At 41.8% G+C, this 10,674-nt stretch overlaps 1 non-coding gene across 1 annotated transcript; it reads left to right on the forward strand.

Moving 5' to 3' along the window:
- Positions 1-6,320: 6,320 nt before the first annotated feature.
- Positions 6,321-6,402, forward strand: TRNAS-UGA (transfer RNA serine (anticodon UGA)). Its single transcript has one exon. It is a non-coding gene; the product is annotated as a tRNA-Ser (tRNA).
- Positions 6,403-10,674: the final 4,272 nt, after the last annotated feature.

Raw genomic sequence — 10,674 nt, forward strand, 5'->3', positions numbered from 1 at the left:
TTATTCCAACATTTAAATTCTGATTTATTAAAATTGGGGGGGGTGGAAATCATCAAAATAATTTAAATTAAGTTTTGATTTGTTATAAAAGGACAAAGAAATGTCACACTGCTCCCAAACATATGCCCCATCCCTCTCAGTATTCTGCTTCTGAAAGTGGCATCAAGAAAGGTTTTGAGTGAAAGCCACAAATATTTGCCTTCCACACACAAATTAGCTTAATAAAAACTACCACATAAAGGAACAAAATCTGGGGGTGGTATGGAGTAGGAGGCAACCAGAATCACAGGGGACCTTTATAAACTAAAATGTCCATAGTTGAAAACCAAATTTTTATGATGTTATTGTCATGAATGATAACATGCTTATATTATAATTGGGTTGAAACATATGTATTTTATTTTTTTTCTGTTACTTGCCACTCACTGCATTAAATGGCATCGCTAAAGAGCTAATGCTGGAAAAGAACTAATTTGGAATTTCACACTTTTTAAAAATAACACCTATAATAAATTTGACCTCCTGGCTCATTTTAGCAATATGATAAATCATTTTAAAAGGCAATTTAAGCTTTTTAAAAGCCTACAGTAACTCAAAGAAGCTGAAAATTAAAATTCAGGGGAAAAATTATCAAAATAATGTTAAATCTAGGTATTGCATTTTTTAAATGATGCAAAGAAAAATTAATCACAATTGTTCTTACCAAATGCATGTTAATTTTGTAATATTCTTTTCCTTTGCAGCATTCCTTTCCCCTACACAAACACACAAAAACACTCAGTAGAATTTCTGATTGAACTATTTTAACCATAATCAACTCCTATTACTGTCAAGTGTTTAAGCCAGTGAAGAAAATTCTTAAAAGGGGAAGAGGAAGTTAGGGAAGAGTAAGAACTTTCCATAAATATTATCATTCAACGACACAGAAGAAAGGAATTTTAAAAAGACTTCAAGAAATAACCAATAAATAGTAAGATAAAATTATAGGTTATCTCAGCATACATAGAATATAAGAGATAAAAAGACAAAGCTTTATTTCTTCTTGGATAGTGTCTACTAGAAAAGCAAACGTTAATATAAATGTTAATATACATAATAAAAGTACACGTGCATACATGATACAAAAGTAAATGTTAATATACATGATAAAAGTTATGCCTGGAAATGTCAGTAATAACTTTGCTCTCATACAGTATTCATAAAGAAACTGAGACCACCCACATAGCTCTGCCAAATTAAAATCAAACAAAAAAATAAAATTTTTAAAAGCAAAATCTCAAATTAGATAAAACTTATTCTTACAATTCTCAAGTATCTTATTCCTCATCCACAATTAAATAGATTTAGACTAAAGGAGATCAGTCCTGGGTGTTCACTGGAGGGACTGATGCTGAAGCTGAAATTCCAGTACTTTGGCCACTTCATGCGAAGAGTTGACTCATTGGAAAAGACTCTGATGCTAGAAGGGATTGGGGGCAGGAGGAGAAGGGGACGACAGAGGATGAGATGGCTGGATGGCATCACTGACTCAATGGATAGGAATTTGAGTGAACTCCGGGAGTTGGTGATGGACAGGGAGGCCTGGCGTGCTGTGATTCATGGGGTTCCAGAGTCAGAAATGACCGAGCGATTGAACTGAGCTGAACTGAGACACTTAGTACCTTATTTTAGTTAAGCTGTTGTTCAGTCACTCTGTCGTGTCTAACTCTACAACCTCATGGACTGCAGCATGCCAGGCTTCCCTGTCCTTCACCATCTGCCAGAGTTTGCTCAGACTCATATGCATTGAATCAGTGATGCCATCCAATCATCTCTTCCACTGTCATCCCCTTCACCTCCTGCCTTCAATCCTTCCCAGCATCAGGGTCTTTTCCAATAAGTCAGCTCTTCACATCAAGTGGTCAAAGTACTGGAGTTTCAACTTCAGCATCAGTCCTTCCAATGAATATTCAGAACTGATTTCCTTTAGGATGGACTAGTTGGATCCCCTTGCAGTCCAAGGGACTCTCAAGAGTCTTCTCCAGCACCACAGTTTGAAAGCATCAATTCTTTGGTGCTCAGCCTTCTTAATGGTCCCGCTTTCACATCTGTACATGACTACTGGAAAAATCATAGCTTTGACTAGACAGACCTTTGTCAGCAAAGTTATGTCTTGCTTTTTAATATACTGTCTAGGTTTGTAATAGCTTTTCTTCCAAGGAGCAAGCATCATTGGACTTCATGGCTACAGTCACCATCCGCAGAGATTTTGGAGCTCAAGAAAAAGTCTGTCACTGTTTCCATTGTTTCCCCATCTATTTGCCATTAGGTGATGGCACTGGATGCCATGATATTAGTTTTTTGAATGTTGAGCTTTAAGTCAACTTTTTGACTCTCCTCTTTCACCTTTTTGACTCTCCTCTTTCATCAAGAGGCTCTTCAGTTCCTCTTTGCTTTCTGCCATAATGGTGGTATCACAGGTCATTGATGTTTCTCCCAGCAGTCTTGATTCCAGCTTGTGATTCATACAGCCTGGCATTTCACATGATGTACTCTGCATATAACTTAAATAAGCAGGGTGACAATATACAGCCTTTATGTACTCCTTTCCCAATTTGAAACCAGTCTGTTGTTCCATGCTCAGCTCTGTTGCTTCTTGACCTGTCTACAGGTTTCTCAGGAAGCAGGTAAGGTGGTCTCGTATTCCCATATCTTTAAAAATTTTCCACAATTTGTTGTAATCCACATAATCAAAGGCTTTAGCATAATCAATGAAGCAGAAGTAGATGATTTTCTGGAATTCCCTTGCTTTTTCTAGATCCAACAGATGTCGGCAGTTGATCACTGGTTGATCATCACTGGTTCCTCTGCCTTTTCTAAGTCCAGCTTGTCTATCTAGAAGTTCTCAGTTCACGGACCGTTGAAGCCTAGCTTGAAGGATTTTGAGTATTTCCTTTCTAGCTTGTGAAATGAGTGCAATTGTGCAGTAGTTTGAACACTTTTTGGCATTGCCCTGCTTTGGGATTGAAATAAAAACTGACCTTTTCCAGTCCTGTGGCCACTGCTGAATTTTCCAAATTTGCTGGCATATTGAGTGTAGTGCTTAGCTAAGGGAGATGGCCAAAAAACACGGGAAAAGATGTTCAACATCACTAATTATTAGAGAAATGCAAATCAAAACTACTAGGAGATGCCACTTCACACCTGTCAGAATGGCCATCATTTTAAAAATCTACAGACAATGCTGGAAAGGTTGTGGAGAAAAGGGAACCTTCTTGCATTGTTGGTGGGAATGTAAACTGATATAACCACTATATGGAAGTACCTTAAAAAACTAAAACTAAAACTACCATATGACCCAGCAATCCCTCTACTTGGCACATACCCAGAGAAAATCATAATTCAAAATGACACATGCACCCAAAGGTTCACTGAAGCACTAGTTACAATAGCCAGATTATGGAAGCAACCTAAATGTTCATCAGCAGAGGAATGGATAAAGATGTGGTACCTATATACAGTGGGATATTAATTCAGTTCAGTGCAGTTCAGTCGCTCAGTCGTGTCCGACTCTTTGCGACCCCATGAATCGCAGCACTCCAGGCCTCCCTGTCCATCACCAACTCCCAGAGTTCACCCAGACTCACGTCCATAGAGTCAGTGATGCCAGCCAGCCATCTCATCCTCTGTCGTCCCCTTCTACTCCTGACCACAATCCCTCCCAGCATCAGAGTCTTTTCCAATGAGTCAGCTCTTCGCATGAGGTGGCCAAAGTACTGGAGTTTCAGATTGAGCATCATTCCTTCCAAAGAAATCCCAGGGCTGATCTCCTTCAGAATGGACTGGTTGGATCTCCTTGCAGTCCAAGGGACTCTCAAGAGTCTTCTCCAACACCACAGTTCAAAAGCATCAATTCTTCGGTGCTCAGCCCTCTTCACAGTCCAACTCTCACATCCATACATGACCACAGGACAAACCATAGCCTTGACTAGATGGACCTTTGTTGGCAAAGTAATGTCTCTGCTTTTCAATATGCTATCTAGGTTGGTCATAACTTTCCTTCCAAGGAGTAAGCGTCTTTTAATTTCATGGCTGCAGTCACCACCTGCAGTGATTTTGGAGCCCCAAAAAATTAAGTCTGACACTATTTCCACTGTTTCCCCATCTATTTCCCATGAAGTGATGGGACCAGATGCCATGATCTTCATTTTCTGAATGTTGAGCTTTAAGCCAACTTTTTCACTCCCCACTTTCACTTTCATCAAGAGGCTTTTTAGTTCCTCTTCACTTTCTGCCATAAGGGTGGTGTCATGTGCATATCTGAGGTTATTGATTACTCAGTCATAAAAATGAGTGAAATTGGATCCTTTGTGGAGAGGTGGCTGGACCTAGAGATTGTCATACAGAGTGAAGTAAGTCAGAAAAACAAATATTGTATATTAATGCACTGGGCTTCCCAGGTGGCACTAGAGGTAAAGTACCCATTTTCCAATTGATCCCTGCATCGGGAAGATCCATATGTATGGAATCTAGAAAAATGGTACTGCTGCTGCTGCTGCTGCTAAGTCGCTTCAGTTGTGTCCGACTCTGTGCGACCCCATAGACGGCAGCCCACCAGGCTTCCCCATCCCTGAGATTCTCCAGGCAAGAACGCTGGAGTGGGTTGCCATTTCCTTCTCCAATGCATGAAAGTGAAAAGTGAAAGTGAAGTCGCTCAGTCGTGTCCGACTCTAGCGACCCCATGGACTGCAGCCCACCAGGCTCCTCCGACCATGGGATCCTCCAGGCAAAAGTACTGGAGTGGGGTACTAATGAACCTATTTGCAGGACGGGAATAGAGACACAGAGGTTGAGAAGAGACATGTGGGCATGAGAGGGTGGGGAAGAAGGCAGTGGGACAAATTGAGAAAGTAGCGCATATATGTATGTGTGTGTGTGTGTGTGTGTGTATACACCCACACTATATATATACACACTAGGGAACTCCACTCAGTGCTCTGCAGTGAGCCAAATGGGAAGGAAAGCCAAAGAGTGGATATATGTATATGTAGGGCTGGTTCACTTTCCCATGCAGCAGAAACTAACACAACATTTTAAAGCAACTATACTCTAATAAAAATTAATTTTTTCAAAGTTTAGATGAGAAAGGTACAGAAAAAAAAAATCTCAAGAAAATTTACACAACTTTCAAGTGAGGTCACTTAACATCTGGTCTTTCAAAGAGCAAGGATTCGTTCTCCAGCCTTACTATGATATCCCGGCCCACGCCCAGGAAAATTTCTGCATCTGTGAAAATTTCTGTGAGAAATTACCATGAGAAAGATGGTAATGTTTCCCTGAACAGGTTCAGAAATTTAAAGTAATAAAAGGCCTCCTATGGTTTTCTGAAGATCTTCCTTCAACAGACCGAACTTTCTGGTAGTAGGACGCCACAGTGTGCGAGTAGGAGGTGCTTGCATGCACCTTGGGATTGCCAGCGCCAACCCTTGGGCCACATTCCCGCCTCAGTTCTCTGAAGTAAGAACCAGGGTACAGACCTACCGGATTCTGAGAACCTTAATGAAATAACGCAATTAAAGTACCCAGTGCAGAAGCTACACTTAACAAGTTTGTGGGGCGGAGGGGGCGGGTGGAATTAATGGCATTTAAAGGTAAAATGCAGACCTAATTCGCAGAACTTTGTTCTCAAAGCATCTCCAAGTCACCCCGTCAATTAAGAAAACTGAGGCCACAATCGGACACATTTTCTTCCAGAAGGGCTCAGCAACGAAAGGGTCAATGGGGAGAGAATGAAAGATGACTGCCTGGGCAAGAACCTGGGAGAGGCGAGACCCGGGGCAGCTGCGGAGGGCTCCTGTCTTTCCGCACTCCTCTCTGTCTTTCCGCACTCCTCTCTGTCTTTCCACAAAAAGAGGAGCGCTCAACACAATCACCGCGGTCAAAGCAGTCCAAGATGCAGAACTTTTCCAGGACGCGGGCCCGCAACACTGAAGGAGAGAGTTATTTGTTTCAGCTCTCTCTCTGTGACCTAATGAGGAAGCGGGAGGGCAAACAGCCGGTCTGAGACCAGAAGCTAAGTAGGGTGGCGATTTTCGATTTTCCAAGCGCATGGAAGGGAAGGATTTCTAAGATACTTCCTTAAAGGCGTTTACTTAAACTACTTAAGGGAGATTTTATTATTCCTCGCGTTAACGAGGTAGCTCCTGCAACTTGAGCAGTAAGCCCCGGCCGCCTCCCACAGCAGACCTCCGGAAGATTATAGGCCCCGCCCACTAGCGTGTGTGGTGCGCATGTGCTCAGTTTTAACACTAAAGTGTCTCCGCCTTCCTTTTCTCTACGTGGCAGCGATGGCCGAGTGGTTAAGGCGTTGGACTTGAAATCCAATGGGGTCTCCCCGCGCAGGTTCGAACCCTGCTCGCTGCGGAAGCGGTTGGCTTCACTCTTTTTTTCACCGATTTCTAATAAATACCCTCAATTGATAATCCGCATTCTTCAGCTGAATTTCCGGTATCTGCCGGCTAAATGGTCTGACTACAGAGAAATTAAACGTGTCAAAGAAAAGCCAGGAAGTGTCAGTGCTGTGAACATGCCGCTGTTCACACTAATGGAAATAGTCTTTATTTATCCTAAACAGCAAGCTAATCTTTCAGAATCTTGTTCCTCGTTCGCAGAATAAAGATAAAATGAAGATAAATATTGGTGAGAATTTTCAGGCTATCATAGCCTGAACAAGCTATCATCTCATTAAAACTGATGGCAAACCTAATACGATATTACAGACATGGGAAGACTTTTCCAATATATTTCCAAATGCATAACGTTGGACAGGTGGAAAGACAATATATACGATTATCACATTTTTGTTAAACAATTCATTTATATAATCATTTATGTGGAAAGAATGGCAGAAAAAAAGAATGAATGGGGGCTGGAAAGAAAGAACCAAAATGTTAGCAGTAATTATCTCTGGATGGTGGAATTTGGGGGGGGGGGGGGGGGGGAGGGGTTAATTTTAATTTTCCTAACAGATAGGTTTTTTTGTTTAACTTATTTTTCTAAAATGTGTGTATTTATCCAGTATTTTTTTTTTAATAATAAAAAGACCAACTCTAGTGGCTTAAACACATAAGTGGTTTGTCTCAAGAAATCTGGGAACAGTTAACTCTCTAATGGAAAAATGGAACAGTGCTCTTTGCAGCTTTCTTTTCTGCCATTTTTATTTTATTTTTTGTCCACATGGCACATGTGGGATCTTAGCTCTCCAACCAGGGGAACCATGCCCCCTGCCTTGGAAGGACCAGTCTTAACTAGTGGACTGCCAGGGAAGTCCCTCTGCTCTGCCATTCTTAACACACAGGCCACATTCCAAGCATGTTGTCTCATTGTCCTAAGATGACTGCCAGACCTCCAGACCTCACATCTGTATTCAGCTAGAAAGCGAAGAGGCAAAAACCCTGTTTATATCTCATTCCCTTGAACTGTGTAACATGACCACCACTCAGTTCAGTTCAGTTCAGTCGCTCAGTCCTGTCCAACTCCCACCAGCTACAAGGAATTCTAATGAAATAAGTGTTTTAAGCTGAGTGTATTGCTTCCAAATTCAAAATTAGAATTTCACTGATAAGGAAGAGAAATGGATGGATATGGAGTGGACAATCAACTGTGTCTGCCACACTCTTCTAACAGGAAAGTCAAAATTTCTAGGCATAAGACCTTCAAAATAAGTCCCCTATCTGCCTCCCCAGCCTTCCCGTCTTTCTCTTCCATCTCCTTTTAAGTTATTAGAAAGCTTCCCAGCCCTGATTGATGGCTCTTGTCTTTGAACTTTTTCACTTGTTCACACACAATTGCCTTCCTAGTTAGTGGACTTGCTCTCTTTTTTAATCTAGATGGAAGACTACAATTTATCCTCACTCCCCCCTCCCTCTATCACAGAAGCTGAAACAGCCACATATTTGCTTCCAAGTACCTCTTGCAGGTAGGGAGGCAGCATGTGACCTAGGCCCAACCAATCAGATGTGCTCACTGCCCCCAACTTTCAATCAGAACTATTAATGCACGTGTACACCTGTGGCAGATTCATGTTGATGTATGGCAAAAGCAATGCAATATTGTAAAGTAATTAGCCTCCAATTAAAATAAATAAATTTATATTTTTTAAAAAAAGAACTATTAATGCAAAGAAGCAGGGAGGGTAAGGATCCACCCTGTTGGTAAGCAGAGGCCATAGTGGCAGCTGCAGAGATTGCTAAGGGTAGCAGCACCAAGGTTACAAATGAAATTTACAGTCAGTCCTTCAACAGCAGCAACAGTAGTGTCGTCATTCCACATTGCTCTTGGACTTTGCCTAGCCTAACTTACTCCTGTCCCATTTTCCAAAAGTGGCTTTGCAGCCCTCCTGGCGATTCTATGAACTATTTGATTTCCTTCCAGTAAGTATTCTGCTTAAATCAGGCCCAGTCAACTTCTTTTCTTCCAAACACCAGATATAGCTTCCCTCTTCACCTCACCATTACCTGCTGGGAAAACTCATGTTCGTTCTTCAAGTGTCACCTTCTGGGTAAAGCATTCCTGCAATTTCCAGGTTTGACCCCAGAGGCCCCATTTTTATTCTTGCTACTTATTATAGCAAATTTCACATTGAACTATTTCTGCCCGTTTGCTTCTCTTCCCACTAAACGGTAAATTTCCTGCGAATGTAAAAAGGGATCATGTCTCATCTTTGAGACTAGCACAGAAAAGGTACTCTATAAATCTTTAATAAAGGAATGAATAAATATATGAATCAACACACAAGTCCACAGTCCACCCCTGGAATACCCTGGAAAAAATGGCAAGGGGGAAGCAAACTTGTTATCTTCCTTTTGAAGACCACTTACCTTTGCCTCAGGCTTCCCAGGTGGTACAGTGGTAAAGAATCCGCCTCCCATTGCAGGTTCCTGAGTTGGGAAGATCCCCTGGAGGAGGGCATGGCAACCCACTCCAGTATTCTTGCCTGGAAAATCCTATGGACAGAGGAGCCTGGTGTGCTACAGTGCATAGGGTCACAAAGAGTCACACACAACTGAAGCGACTTACACACGCAACCTCTGTCTTAGCATGAACATGAGTTAATTTAATATATAATATCCTCCTCCCTTCCTTACCTTTCCATTTCCTTCCCTTTCCTTATTTTTTCCTTGCCATCTTTTTATTTTTCTTCTGTTCCCTGTCTTGTAGCCCTGAAAGAACCAACTGAACCAGGAGGCAAGTGCATACAGACCTCCATCTCTCTGGGCAACCTCCATGCCCATCTCCCTACGAGTGGTTCACTTTCACCCTGGCCTCCATGTAACCTGAATGTCATCTCTGTCTGTGGGAGCAAAGGAAAATCCACAGAAGATTTTAGAGGAGATGTGGAAGTGGTTCTGTAGCACACTCCTCAGAGGACACAACCTCAACTTCTTCTCCTTCCACCTTTCTCTTCATCCCAGTCCCCCAGCACCTCAGTCTCCCATGCATCCCGGAAGCCTACAAGTTCCAACCCAACTTCATACGGTGAATGACCTTGAGGATTTTCCCTCAAGATCCCAGCTCTTTCACTTTTTTATAATACAGAGTAATTAAGCCTCATCCCTGTGCATTGGCATCAGTGTGCCCAACAATCAAAGAGCCCCTCTTAGAAGGCAGAGGAAGTTATAAATATGATTCCAAAGTCTCCTTACCCTACCTCAGATATTTCTCTATCCACTTCTATTAATACAAAATAAATCCTTTAAAAAATGAATAAATAAATCCTTCAACTTCCCAGAGTTCAAAAAGTTTTTCAATGTAGATAAACTGAAGAGAATTTTTTGTAAATTGTAATCAGTTGATCTGTAAGGAAATACTGAACTCTTAACCATCCCTCGCCTTCCAAATCCAGGTCCTTCTCCATCTGTACTTCCAGTTTGCAGCATCTCGACCCTCTGAGCAGGACATACCCACTTGGAATTATCCTGATACTTCCTATTCCCCACCTCATCTATCCACCCCAAGTGCCACTGAGGTTATCCCTAAATATGCTCAGAATCCACTTGGTTCCAAATCTACCACCATCACCCAATCTAAATCAACATCACCTCTCAGGCTGATTACTTCTCAGCCTCCTGTCTCCCCCATCTACTCTTCCTCCCCTTTAATCTACTGTCCATAAAATAAAATTCAAAAATTTCACATACTGGGAATTACCTGGTGGTTATGAGTCTGCTTTCACTGCTCTGGGCCCAGGTTCAATCCCTGGTGGGGGAACTAAGACCCAGCAAGCCACATGGCACAGCCAAAAAAAAAATTTAATACACATTTGGTCTAATAACTCTCCTCTGAAAACCTTTCTTGAGATTCCCAAGTGCTCTTACAATAAAGACTAAACTCCCTACAATGACCCCTTAGTTCCCCATGATCCTGCCAGCATACCAACTGGGCTTCTCCCACTCATTCTCTGGCAAGATATACTGTCCTTTCCTTTAGTTTCTTGAAGAGATTACACTCTTTCCCACCTTAGGAATTTTATGTGTGCTCCAATGTAACCCTCCCCATCAAATTAGGTTGCCTTCTTATGTGATTTCATACCATTTTATTCTTTTTCTTCACAACATTTACTGTACTATGTGATACATTAGTATGAATATTTGCTTAATTTCTCCCTGCATGTGAACATATAGTGTGGGATATATA

The sequence above is a fragment of the Bos taurus genome, chromosome 28 (genome assembly GCF_002263795.3).
Source record: "Bos taurus isolate L1 Dominette 01449 registration number 42190680 breed Hereford chromosome 28, ARS-UCD2.0, whole genome shotgun sequence".
Lineage (NCBI taxonomy): Eukaryota > Metazoa > Chordata > Mammalia > Artiodactyla > Bovidae > Bos > Bos taurus.